This window comes from Prosopis cineraria, unplaced genomic scaffold (assembly GCF_029017545.1).
Source record: "Prosopis cineraria cultivar Desert tree isolate PC_DT_omini unplaced genomic scaffold, ASM2901754v1 PC6, whole genome shotgun sequence".
Classification (NCBI taxonomy): Eukaryota; Viridiplantae; Streptophyta; class Magnoliopsida; order Fabales; family Fabaceae; genus Prosopis; species Prosopis cineraria.
Window position 1 is genome coordinate 10,380,778 of NW_026555337.1, and position 11,445 is coordinate 10,392,222.

Sequence of the window (11,445 nt, forward strand, 5' to 3'; positions counted from 1 at the left end):
ATATGCAGTTTTAAATCACATTTTTTTTAATTAGTATTTTGGCAGATATTTGTCCACCAAACAAATTTGATCAATCAACCTTGTCAATTATATTTTGTGTTTTGTTTCTTGGGTCCCATCCATCTTAAATCTGAATTAGTTGATAATGTTAAATACATGACAATCTATTTTAAAAAATGAGGTGGTATTTATATAATCCAATTATTTTTGGGGCCAGATTTACATAAATATAACATATCCACATCAGCCAAAAAGAAAAAGAAAAAAAAAAGAACCAAATGATATAAATGAGCATGGAAACTTGTTATTTATTGATGTAGTTGGAAAGTGAAATGTCCCAATCCAAGTGGCTTCTGTATTCCCTCTTTATAGCCTCTGACTTTGTCCATTGAATAGTACGTAGCAGCTTTTCTTTGAACAAGTTTGAAACTAAGACTTGGTTCTAGCTACAAACTTGTTTCAGAAACACCCCACCTTCTCTATTACTCTCTCTCTCTCTCTCTCTATATATATATATATACATATTTAAGGGGACAAACACAAGAAAAAAAAATTATCAATTATATTTCATTAAAACAAATCCATGTTCGTTGCTTGTAGAATAACAATAAAAAAAAAGAGTAATCACCAAACAACTTTTGTTATTAAAATTTTAATTTTAATATCTAATTATAAATTATTTAGTTAATTAATTCTACATTTATAATCCTATTTTTAAAATTTTTTAATGTTTAAATATTTGTGGAGTACATCCGTACATTTATTTGATGAATGCTTTAAGAAAAATGCGAGGTAATGAGCTATCCCAAGTCCCAACTAAATTCCTGAAACCGATGACTATCGTTGACTTTTTTTGGCCTGAGTACAGTGTTTGACTTTGACTATCCAACCTAGCTTCTACTCATCACTAAATTAATAAATTTGTTTCATCATTACTAAATTAATGAATTTGAGCATTGCTTTTTTCACCCTTCTTCTTCTTCCTTATTTTCTTTATAAATAAAAAGTTTAAATGGATTGAATTCAGAAATTTACAAGGAACTTGACATGCTTTGAAGTTCAAAATATATTTCTGGAGATGTTGGCCAAAAAATATATATATTTATAGAGATAATTGCATATCCACGACAAACAATGTTTTTATATCAAAATCTGAATGCATGTATAATATCTGTTTCGTGTTAGACTATTGAAATCTGGATTTAAAAAAAAACAAACAAACAATTAAAGAGAAAGTCTACTGAGATGGGTATTGGGTTATGGCCCATATTGATTCGGCCCCTTACAAAAACAGAACATGTTCCTTAAGATCCTTCTCCATGATGGGCCTCACAATTTACCGCATGTCTCACCAAAGGCCCAAAATCAAAAACAGAACTGATATAATATTTCCGTATCTATGCCTCTTTTTTTTTTTTTGAATACACGACCATGGTAAAAAACCATACAAGGAGATTAAAATTAGGTCATGTTGGAAGCTATAAAAATTCTACAGTTAATAGGTGATATGTCAAAAAAAGTAATATCGAAATGATCCCTCAAAGTTTTATGGGTTAGAAAATCGGCACACAGGTTGACTTTTTTGTAGACGTGATCAAAAATGATCTCTTGGTTTCTCATTGTAAGGTTATGGATGTTCCTTAAAATTGGTGCAAGAGGATGGCTTTGGTCGAAATCACTTTCAATGAAGGAAAGGGCCTTCATAAAGTCGGAACAAACATTCACTTTAGTAATCCTATTATCTCAGCATATGTTAAGCTCTTCCAAAATTGCTATCAGTTCGACTATAATGCTGGATTGATAACCAAGATTCTTTTTAAACCCTTTGGTCCAATTTTCATTGTTATTTATAATAATTCCTCCACGAGTAGTTGCTTCATTATGCTTAACCAAATTATCAACATCAAGTTTGGTCCATCCAAGTTTTGGTGGTTCCCATCTCGCCTCATGTCTGGAGTTGGTTCTATTAAGAAAATCAACTTTGAAGCTTCATGTCATTGATAATTTGGTTAGTACTAGAGAAAGTGATGTCATTTTTCACATTTGTATCTTCATGGTAAACTTTTTTGCATCTTGCTTTCGACATGTTCCAACAAGCATGGGCAAAAAGTTTCTGCTAGGACAATCTTCTTGTAGACAGGTTTATTGCTTCATTTCTAGCATTTCAAATTATCTAATCCTACACAGAAGAGGAAAAGAAAATATCATATTTGGATGGATTTACTAATTTTTCCCAAACCTCTTTAACATCTTTACAGTCACGTAAAATATGAATAGAATAGGAGAGTTACAACCAAGTGGACAAGTGCATTGCTGAATGTTATCCCCATCGAGGAGCAAGACATTTATTTAAAGTCGATCCCAAGCCGCCTTTTAAAGAAAATATTTAATTTTCTCACAGGCAGGCCATTTTCAAATTTTGTACCATATGTCAGAATGATCCTGAGCCTGTCGAGCCTTTAAAGCTTTATAGGAAGATTTAATAGAGAAGTTATCATCACTAAAAGGCCTTCAAATAATAATATCATCTTCGCTATATTTTTTAGGAGGTTGCACTAGAGCAATTTGTTTAGTCACACTAGGATGAAGGTATCTTTACAGGATATCAAAATTCCATCCACCAACAGGCTTACTAAGTATGCTTTTTGAATTTGATGCTTCTTTAGAAATTAAAAATAATTCATAAGGCAACTATGAACAATCTATCATATGAATTATAGAGCCTATATTTTATGGTGATGATAATGTACACTTGGTTTCCTTATTTTTATTTACATCCACCGAAAGCATGACTTTTCTGTTAGTCTTGTCAACACTGTGATTCACCTCAGAATTGTGAAACATGCATGTATCATGTTTTCAATTTTCCTTTTTTCTATATAAAAAGGTTTCCTAACTAGCTAGTTTGGATTAGGAAAAATGGGAATGAAATAAAAATGGAATTATAAGAAATAGAATGCAATAAAATGTTGACCCCCAAATTTATTTGATGATATCATATTAAGAATGTTAGAATGAAACTTATTTCTTATACATTTGATCAAATATAAATATAAATGAAAGGACACAAATACTCTTCACAACAAAATGAGAAAAAAGACAAGTCAAAGAAGGATAATCAATGAACCAATATTATTATTAATTATTAATTTAATTCTATGAAAATAGGGATTGAAACCGTATGGGATTGAAAAGGGTATGTGAATTGAATATGGAGAATGTGATTCTAAGCTATACAGAGGCTCTTTTATTACTTAATCATTATTGTAGGTTCATATGTTCATGAGGATCCAAATATCATCACTGAGATTAAATCTTTATTGCAGAGAGAATGGTAGGTGAAACTATCATATGTATACCCTCAGACCTCAAAATTGAAGGCTTGAAGCTGATTTCTTGGCAAAGAAGCCTTTGTTTCTCTTTCTCTTGGATTGCAGAGGTTTTTTAATCTACATTTGCTTCAGTTGGTGTAGTTTAGTTTTTAGTCTTCGTTGTTTAGTTTGTTTTCTCATCTCTTATCCAAAAAAAAAAGGGATTGAAGCTTTGATAAGAAATCATGATTTTAAGATGAAATGACAATTAAATATGCAATTTTTTTTTTTTGGATACATGCTTTCGAACAAGTGTCATGAAGTTTGAGACTTAGTAGCAAACCACAAAGGCACAACAAAGACACAAATGCATTATGCAATGATTAAAGATGATAATTTAAGCCAAACCTAGATAAGTTTGAAAAATTTAAGACTAGGCATATTAAAATATTACTCCTTTTGATTTTTATTGTAAAACACTTTTAATAGTTTTATGTATCTTAAGAAAAGCTAAGTTTTTTTTTTTGTTGATATCGTAAAAAAATGATATATACTTTTATTTTCACCTTGACTTTAAATAATGACATAACTATATTAAATACTCTCATACTAATAAAAAAGGAATAAAATTAGGGAAAAATAGTTTAATTATTATAAAGTATTTTATATTTTAGACAAAAAATTACAAGCTAGTTAGTTTGGACCAAGAAAAATGAAAATGAAATAAAATGGAATAATAAAAAATAGAATGGAATAAAATGTTGATCTCCAAATTTGTTTGATATGGTATTAAGAATGTTAGAATGAAATTTATTTCTTTCACGTTTGATCAAATGGAGATATAAATGAAAGGACACAAATACTTTTCACAACAAAATGAGAAAAAAGACAAGTTAAAGGGAGGATGATCAATGAATCAATATTATTATTAATTTAGTTCTATAAAGATGGGGATTGAAGCTATATGAGATTGAAAAGGGCATATGAATTGAATTTGGGCTGTGTGATTATGGGCTGTACAGAGGCTCTTTCATTACTTTAACCACTGCTAATATTCATGAGGATCGAACTATCATCACTAAGATTTAATCTCAATTTATTGCAGAGAGAATGGCAAGTGAAATTGTCATATGTATCTCGAAGACCTCAGCTTTAAAAACTTGAAGCTGACTTTTTGACAAGGATGGCCTTGTCTCTCTCTTTTGATTTGCACTTTGTGTATGCAGAGTTTTTTAATTTACATTTGCTTCTGATGGTGTAGCTTAGTTCTTGATCTTTTTGTGTTGTTTAGTTTATTTTTTCATCTCTTGTCCCAATAAGATAAATAGGGATTGAAGCTTTATAAGAAATCATGATTTTAAGATAAAATGACAATCAAATAAGCAATTTTTTTTTATTTTTATGCGAGCTTTCAAATGTGTTTTGAAGTTTGAGACATAGTAGCAAGCCACAAAGGCATAAAGTAACAATTAGAATCAGTTATTTAAATAAAGTTTATTGGACTAACTCAAATAAGTTGAAAAAAATTTAGGGCCAAACTAAATAAAATAACACATTTAATGAGCCAATCCAAATGGTCTAAAAAGTTTGGACAAGCCCGAGCATAACTAGGCTTTACTTGAATACTTGAATAAAACTTTATTTTTTTAAAAAAATATAAAATGTATGTTTTATAATTTTTATAATAATAAAAATAATAAATTTTAAATTAAAAATTAATTTTTTTTAAAAATTAATAATTCGAGTATTTGGATGGACTTAAATACACCTAAAGCCTGATAGTATTAAAGCCAGGTTTGACTATTTAGAATTTTATATAAATTTAAATTTATTTGGGTCAACCCACTCAAATAACAGGATCTAGTAGCAATTTTGAATTTTGAGCATGTGTGTATGTTTTTTTTTTTTGTCAATTTGCTTTCACCCATTAAAAGTTTGAGAATAATATTATTATAAATTTTAAAAACATTTTGAAAAATTTATCCCGTAGATTCGTTTAATATTAATTTCTGAATTACTAAATGAAGAATAACAATTTAAGAAAAAATATAATAAAAATATTGAGATATAAATTGTGAAAATCTCATCTAAACCCTTCAAATAGAAGTCATACCAAATGTCACCCCTGCTCCATATCAAGTTGATTTCACATTCTAAAAGTAAAACCTCCCATCTTGTGTGTTCATCGGCTTCACTAAATTGATGTCTGCAAATTAATAATAAGTCATATTAAAAATAATATAAAAAGAACCAAATTAATTAAGTATTACACTGTTAATTTTTTTTCCTACAATAGATGATTCTAACGATTCCAACGACCATTGAATAAGTGCATTTTGTGATTATTATGAAAAAGAATGAGTTACTTAAAATATTTCTATGCAAGATTTTTTTTTAAAAAAAAAAGATTTTCTGGTCATACTCTCATACTTTTGCCATTGTCAATTTTTTTTCATTGACATGCCTGTTATTCTTTGTATAATACCTTAGCAAGTGGTCCAAACCTCCCTCACCAATCTAATTTTACGGAGCAAAGTTACAAAGTGCCATCATTGATTAGTTTTAAAGAGAAAAAACTCATTTCCAGATCTAAGAGTTCTGCAACAAAGAAGATCAATCACTAAACAAATCAAATGAAATTGCATGACACACCAGTTTGACTTTTGATTTTAATCTTACGTTTGTCTTTATGATCTTTACCACCCAAGAAACCCATCTTCCGAAGAACAAACAGTATGAGTACACTACAAAAAAATTAACTTTTGGTGGTGATAAAAAGTTGTCACTAAAAGTTTTTAGCAGTGACTTTTCGCCGTTAAAAATCGTCGCTATAATAACTGTCGCTAATAGTTTATATTGTCGCCACCAAAAGTCTTTTTGCTGCTAAAAGTCTTTTTAGCTGTAACAAATGTCGCCGCGAAGAAGACTTTTTAGCGGCTACAATTTGTCACCGTCAAAACTTTTTTTTAAGAAATAATAATTTATTTTATGCCACATCACTCTGCCACGTGTGCATTAAGTGATGCCACGTCACCTATCATATATGCAACAGATTATGTCATGTCACTTGCCATCTTGTGCCACGTCACAGTCCATGTGTTCAACAGATAATGCCACATCACCTAGCCATCTCATGCCATGTCACATGACACATGTGCACTTCTTTAAGCCACCTCATGTGCCACGCTACCATCTTGTGGCATGTCACTTGCCACGTGTATGCCCTATCAAGCTACTTCATGTGCCACACCACCATCTCATGCCATATAACCTGTCACGTGTGTGCTTTCTCAAACAATCTCACGTGTCACATCACCACCACGCGCCATGTCACATATTTATTGTGAAATATGACAAAGCCAAGATTTGAACACTTGACCTCTCCTTCCTCCAAACCTTAAGCTTCCCTTCTTTGCTAGTTGAACTGAAATGTACCTGTAATTATTATATGCGTAATTAAATATATATTATATAACTACAAACACATATATCAAATAATATATGATTAAAAAGATATACATATATTTTATTTTATTTTTAATTATTAATATGACAAAATGATTTATATGAATATTTAAATTATAATTTTAATAAAATATTATTTTTTACCAATAAATATTATTTTTTTAGGAAAATGAACTTAAAATAAACAATTTTTAAATATTAAAATAAATATTCTTATATACATTGTAATAAATTTTTAAATTATATTTTATTTTTTAAATAAAAATTATTAAGTATATAATTTATTTATAAATATGTATTATATTATTTCATGTTAAATATCTTTTACTTTTTTCTTCTCCATATTTTTCTCAAAAATTGATAAACTAAATGATTAAATTTTTATCTTCTCTCAAAATAGCTAAATATTTCCCCCTCTTTTAATAAAAATATATTTTATCGATGATTTTTCAATATCTTAAAAAATTATTTTAATAAAAAATTAATTTTAACCACATAAATTTTGTTAATAGTCATTTTGAATAATTTTGAAAATAAATGCTAATAACTTTTGCAATATATGATAATTACAGGAATCTCTGTGTGATCAATCTAGTTAACATCTAATTATTTTCAATCTTATAGAAAGGTGGATTTGAGTAGTTATTCATATTATTCTTAATAATAATTAGTTATAAAATGTTATTATAGCAATGAAAACCTAAATATACTAGGAGGAATTACATAAAATCCTTATTCAAAAGTCATTAGAGCTTAGTAGAAGAAGTAAATACCATATATATATATATCAAGATAAGCATAAATTACACAATATGTTAAGTAGTCTATAATATCATTAGTATCTCACGATGTTTGTATAACTTTAACTTCCTAATGCCATTTATGTATTTGATTGTAAGTAATAATTTATGTATAACTTAACCTAATTATAATTGAAATAATAACCCATTAAGATTTAAATTTATCATATTAAAATACTAGCTTAATAACATAATTCTTAAAAAAATATGAGCTATATATGTCTAAAAAATGATTATGAATAATATAAAATTAAAAAAATTTAATAAGTAAACTTAGCATACTTTAACTATTATTTTTTTTATTTCACGTTCTTATATATAATTTATTTCTAATTCTATACATAAAATAAAAAATTTAATTTCATAAATATATTTTGAATAATTTTATTTAATTATTTTTTAATTTTTAAATTATTTTTTAGAAAAATACTTTTGGCGGTGACAAAGTAAATTATATTAATTATTTTTAATTTTTAAATTATTTTTTATAAAAATGCTTTTGGTGGCGACAAATGTTGCCGCCAAAAGTAAATTATATTAATTATTTTTAATTTTAAATTTATTTTTTATAAAAATATTTTTGGTGGCGACAAATCAAAGTCGCCGCTAAAAGTGACTTTTGGTGGCAAGTTTGATTTGTCGCCGCTAAAAATATAGTTTTTGTGGCAACTTTTAACAGCGATAAATCAAAGTCGTCGCCAAAAGTGTTTTTTGGCGGCAACTTTAATTTATCGCAGCTAAAAGTTCACTTTTAGCGGCAACTTTTTTAGTCGCCGCTAAAAGTTATCGTCAAAAATCATATTTTTTGTAGTGGTATGAGGATCACAAACAGTACAGCCACAACTATTGCAGCAATGGCTCCACTAGAAAGGTCCTTTTGAAGGAATTTTGAAGTTTGCAAAAAAGTAGAAATGCTTATGATTCTTATCAAAGTCAAAAGGGTCATTACTGATTCATTAGTTCAAAGCTAGAAATTAGAGAACTGAAATAAAAGTAAAACCAATAAATATGAGATTATTTGACCTACTTGGGGTGACTAAAATAGCTGCAGATATAAGAGGTCCATATACACCTCTTTTAGGAATTGTTGTAGTTCATTTGCCTGCCCAGTATAAATGGATCTCTAAGGTGTTACCATTTACATCAACATTAAAGTCCTTGATAATGTCCTTACCAACTCCACCAGCTTCCTCCACAATATTAAAAGCACTCAAATATTTCCTATCCTGTCAAGAATTTGGAATAAAAATTGTTTGAATATTCAAATGTAAGTAAACTTTGATCTTATGCGATAAATTTCATGTCGAATAAAGTTGGAGCTTAATAAGTAATATGTAATGAACTAAAATAATTTATAAACTTGAATCTTACATTTTTGAATTAATATGTGACATTCTTTATGTCATGAACATGTTTTATTTTAAAATGGACATGAACCATGGAGCAACTTATGGAGAACGGTCTTCATTAACTGGGCCTACGAGGAATTTTTAGGTAAAATTGCCATTAGGGTAGAAGATGAGGTGTGGAATTTTGTTCTCTAGTGATTTCCTTCTGTTTGATGCGTCTCTTCTCTGTGCTATAGCTTTTCTTCTTCCTACCATATCTCTATTTCTGCACATTTGATTTAATTTGCTATAATAGAATATTGAGAGACTTGTTAGCTGTGACTATTTTCCTTTATCTTGCTTGAAGAAGGATAATACAGTGAGATTCTCTCTGTTTTTTTCCTGCTTTCCTTGTTACTTGTTTGACTCATCAGCAAGGGTGATCATGGCACTCCACATGTCTTCGCCCATTTACTCTCTTCCTCCATTTTAGTGCAGTCACTTCCCGTAACTTTGTGTCTTGAAATGAATATAGGACCCTTACAATATGGATCCCTCTTCTAACATGTGCATCCTATAATAGTAGCGCTCACCATCATGTGTCTATCTCTTTCATCATTTTAAGTGAGGTTATTTCAGAAAATTCAAACTAGCTAGTCTGTTCACAAGACACATTTTAATTGTTACTTACTTGAATTGAAACATCAAAAATTCGCCTTTTGAGATTGCTGAATGTTTGGTCATTAGAAAAAATAATCTCAGCAAACTGAAGCTTGACGTTGTAATTTCCACTGAGCAAACTGAGGCCATGATACTTGACGGACGAAGGAGAAAGGCGAGCTGTTTGGTAGAATTTAGGACCAGTAATGTTGAGGGAAAATGTGTTTGTTGCAATGCAATCAGCTTGGGAATTCCTAAAGTATAATCCTGTGCTGCTATAAGGCCATTTGTCCCTAAGAAAGAAGTATGAAATACCCTCTTGATTAAGGTCACTTTCATACTTATTTCCCTTGTAATCCATTTTTGATCCTCCACAGTTTATGAAAAATAAATGATTTGCATAAGTAGTGACATATCAATAATCATATGAAGAAAAAACAAAAGAATATATCACAACTTGTCACAAACTTAAACAATTATGTGACACATCAAATAATTACGTATGCATGATCAAGCCACCTTATACCCTCCTCATATCTTCTAACTGAAATCATGGACTATAATATTAAACAGAGCTCTGTCTGTATGACTGGATTTCCCAAGTTTACGAATTGTGAGGTTCAATATCAACATTGAACCTATAAGACAATGTAAAGATAGCTGGGTTCTAGTCCCTTGACAAACTATGGGACAGTCTGTTGACAAACCATGGGACAAGGCTATATCCTTGTGCACTGGAATGCAGTGGAAAATACTATATAAATTTTAACTTTCCTTCTCCCTAAGCAAACTCCTGCCAATTAAACATGCTATGTACAATGCTCACTTAATTTACTATTTCGTTATTTCAATATCTATACATTAGGTTTACGATAATATGTTACCTAAGTAAGCATCAATTTCATTTTCACACATATCTACCATTTTCAATCTCAACACAATTATCTTTATCCCATTACACTTAATCACAAATCAAATTTATCATACCAATCGTCAACTACCCATTCTAATACCACATTGTAATTTGAAATTCATTTTCAACTTCACCTTTACATTTTTGTTCAATCAAAGAAAATTTACTCACTCATGTTTTATAGCACGTAAATTTACATTCATAAATCACAATTGTACATGTAAATAAACACATTTCACATCATAACGTAATTAATAAATAACTACCCAAGATAGGGTTTTCTAGTTAACTTAAACATTTGAGAGGTTAAAGGTTTATTTCCTTAATAATTAGCTTCCAAGGTTGATCCCCATGCCAAAAATGGAGCTCGAACTCATTTCAAGCTCTTAATTTTCATTCATAAAATAACCAAAACCTTTGTCTCTTGCTTTTAGGCTTACCCTTGGGTATATTACTTCTATTCATCCCCAACTAATCATAAATAATCACACATAGGATCATTAATACTAAAACAACCCTCATAACTCAAGTCTAATGCCCTATTTTCGGACATTAATGAGGCTTACACACTAAAAACATGTAAAACCCTTAATCACTTATTTAAATACATCAAACAACTCCCATTAACTTTATTTAAGTCAACGAGTTTGGATCCTTAGTCTATATGAATTGAAAATCATTATTTCAACTCAAACTCTAACTTTAATCCCCATAAAAATGGAAGAGAAAGGGAGAAAATGGGTTTGGGGATCCTATCTTAGGTGTTTTTAGCTTCAAAATACTCCCAAACCTCTAAGGAAAAAAGCCCTAGCAGGGCAAAAAGTGTTCTCTTCATTTCCTCTATCTCTTCTCTCTATTTTTTGCATTAGTTCAGGACTAAATTCTGTAGAAATCACACCATGTGCCGCAGAATATAATACAAAGAAGGTTGTCTCTTAGCCTTGTACACTGCGGTGCACCACGCATGT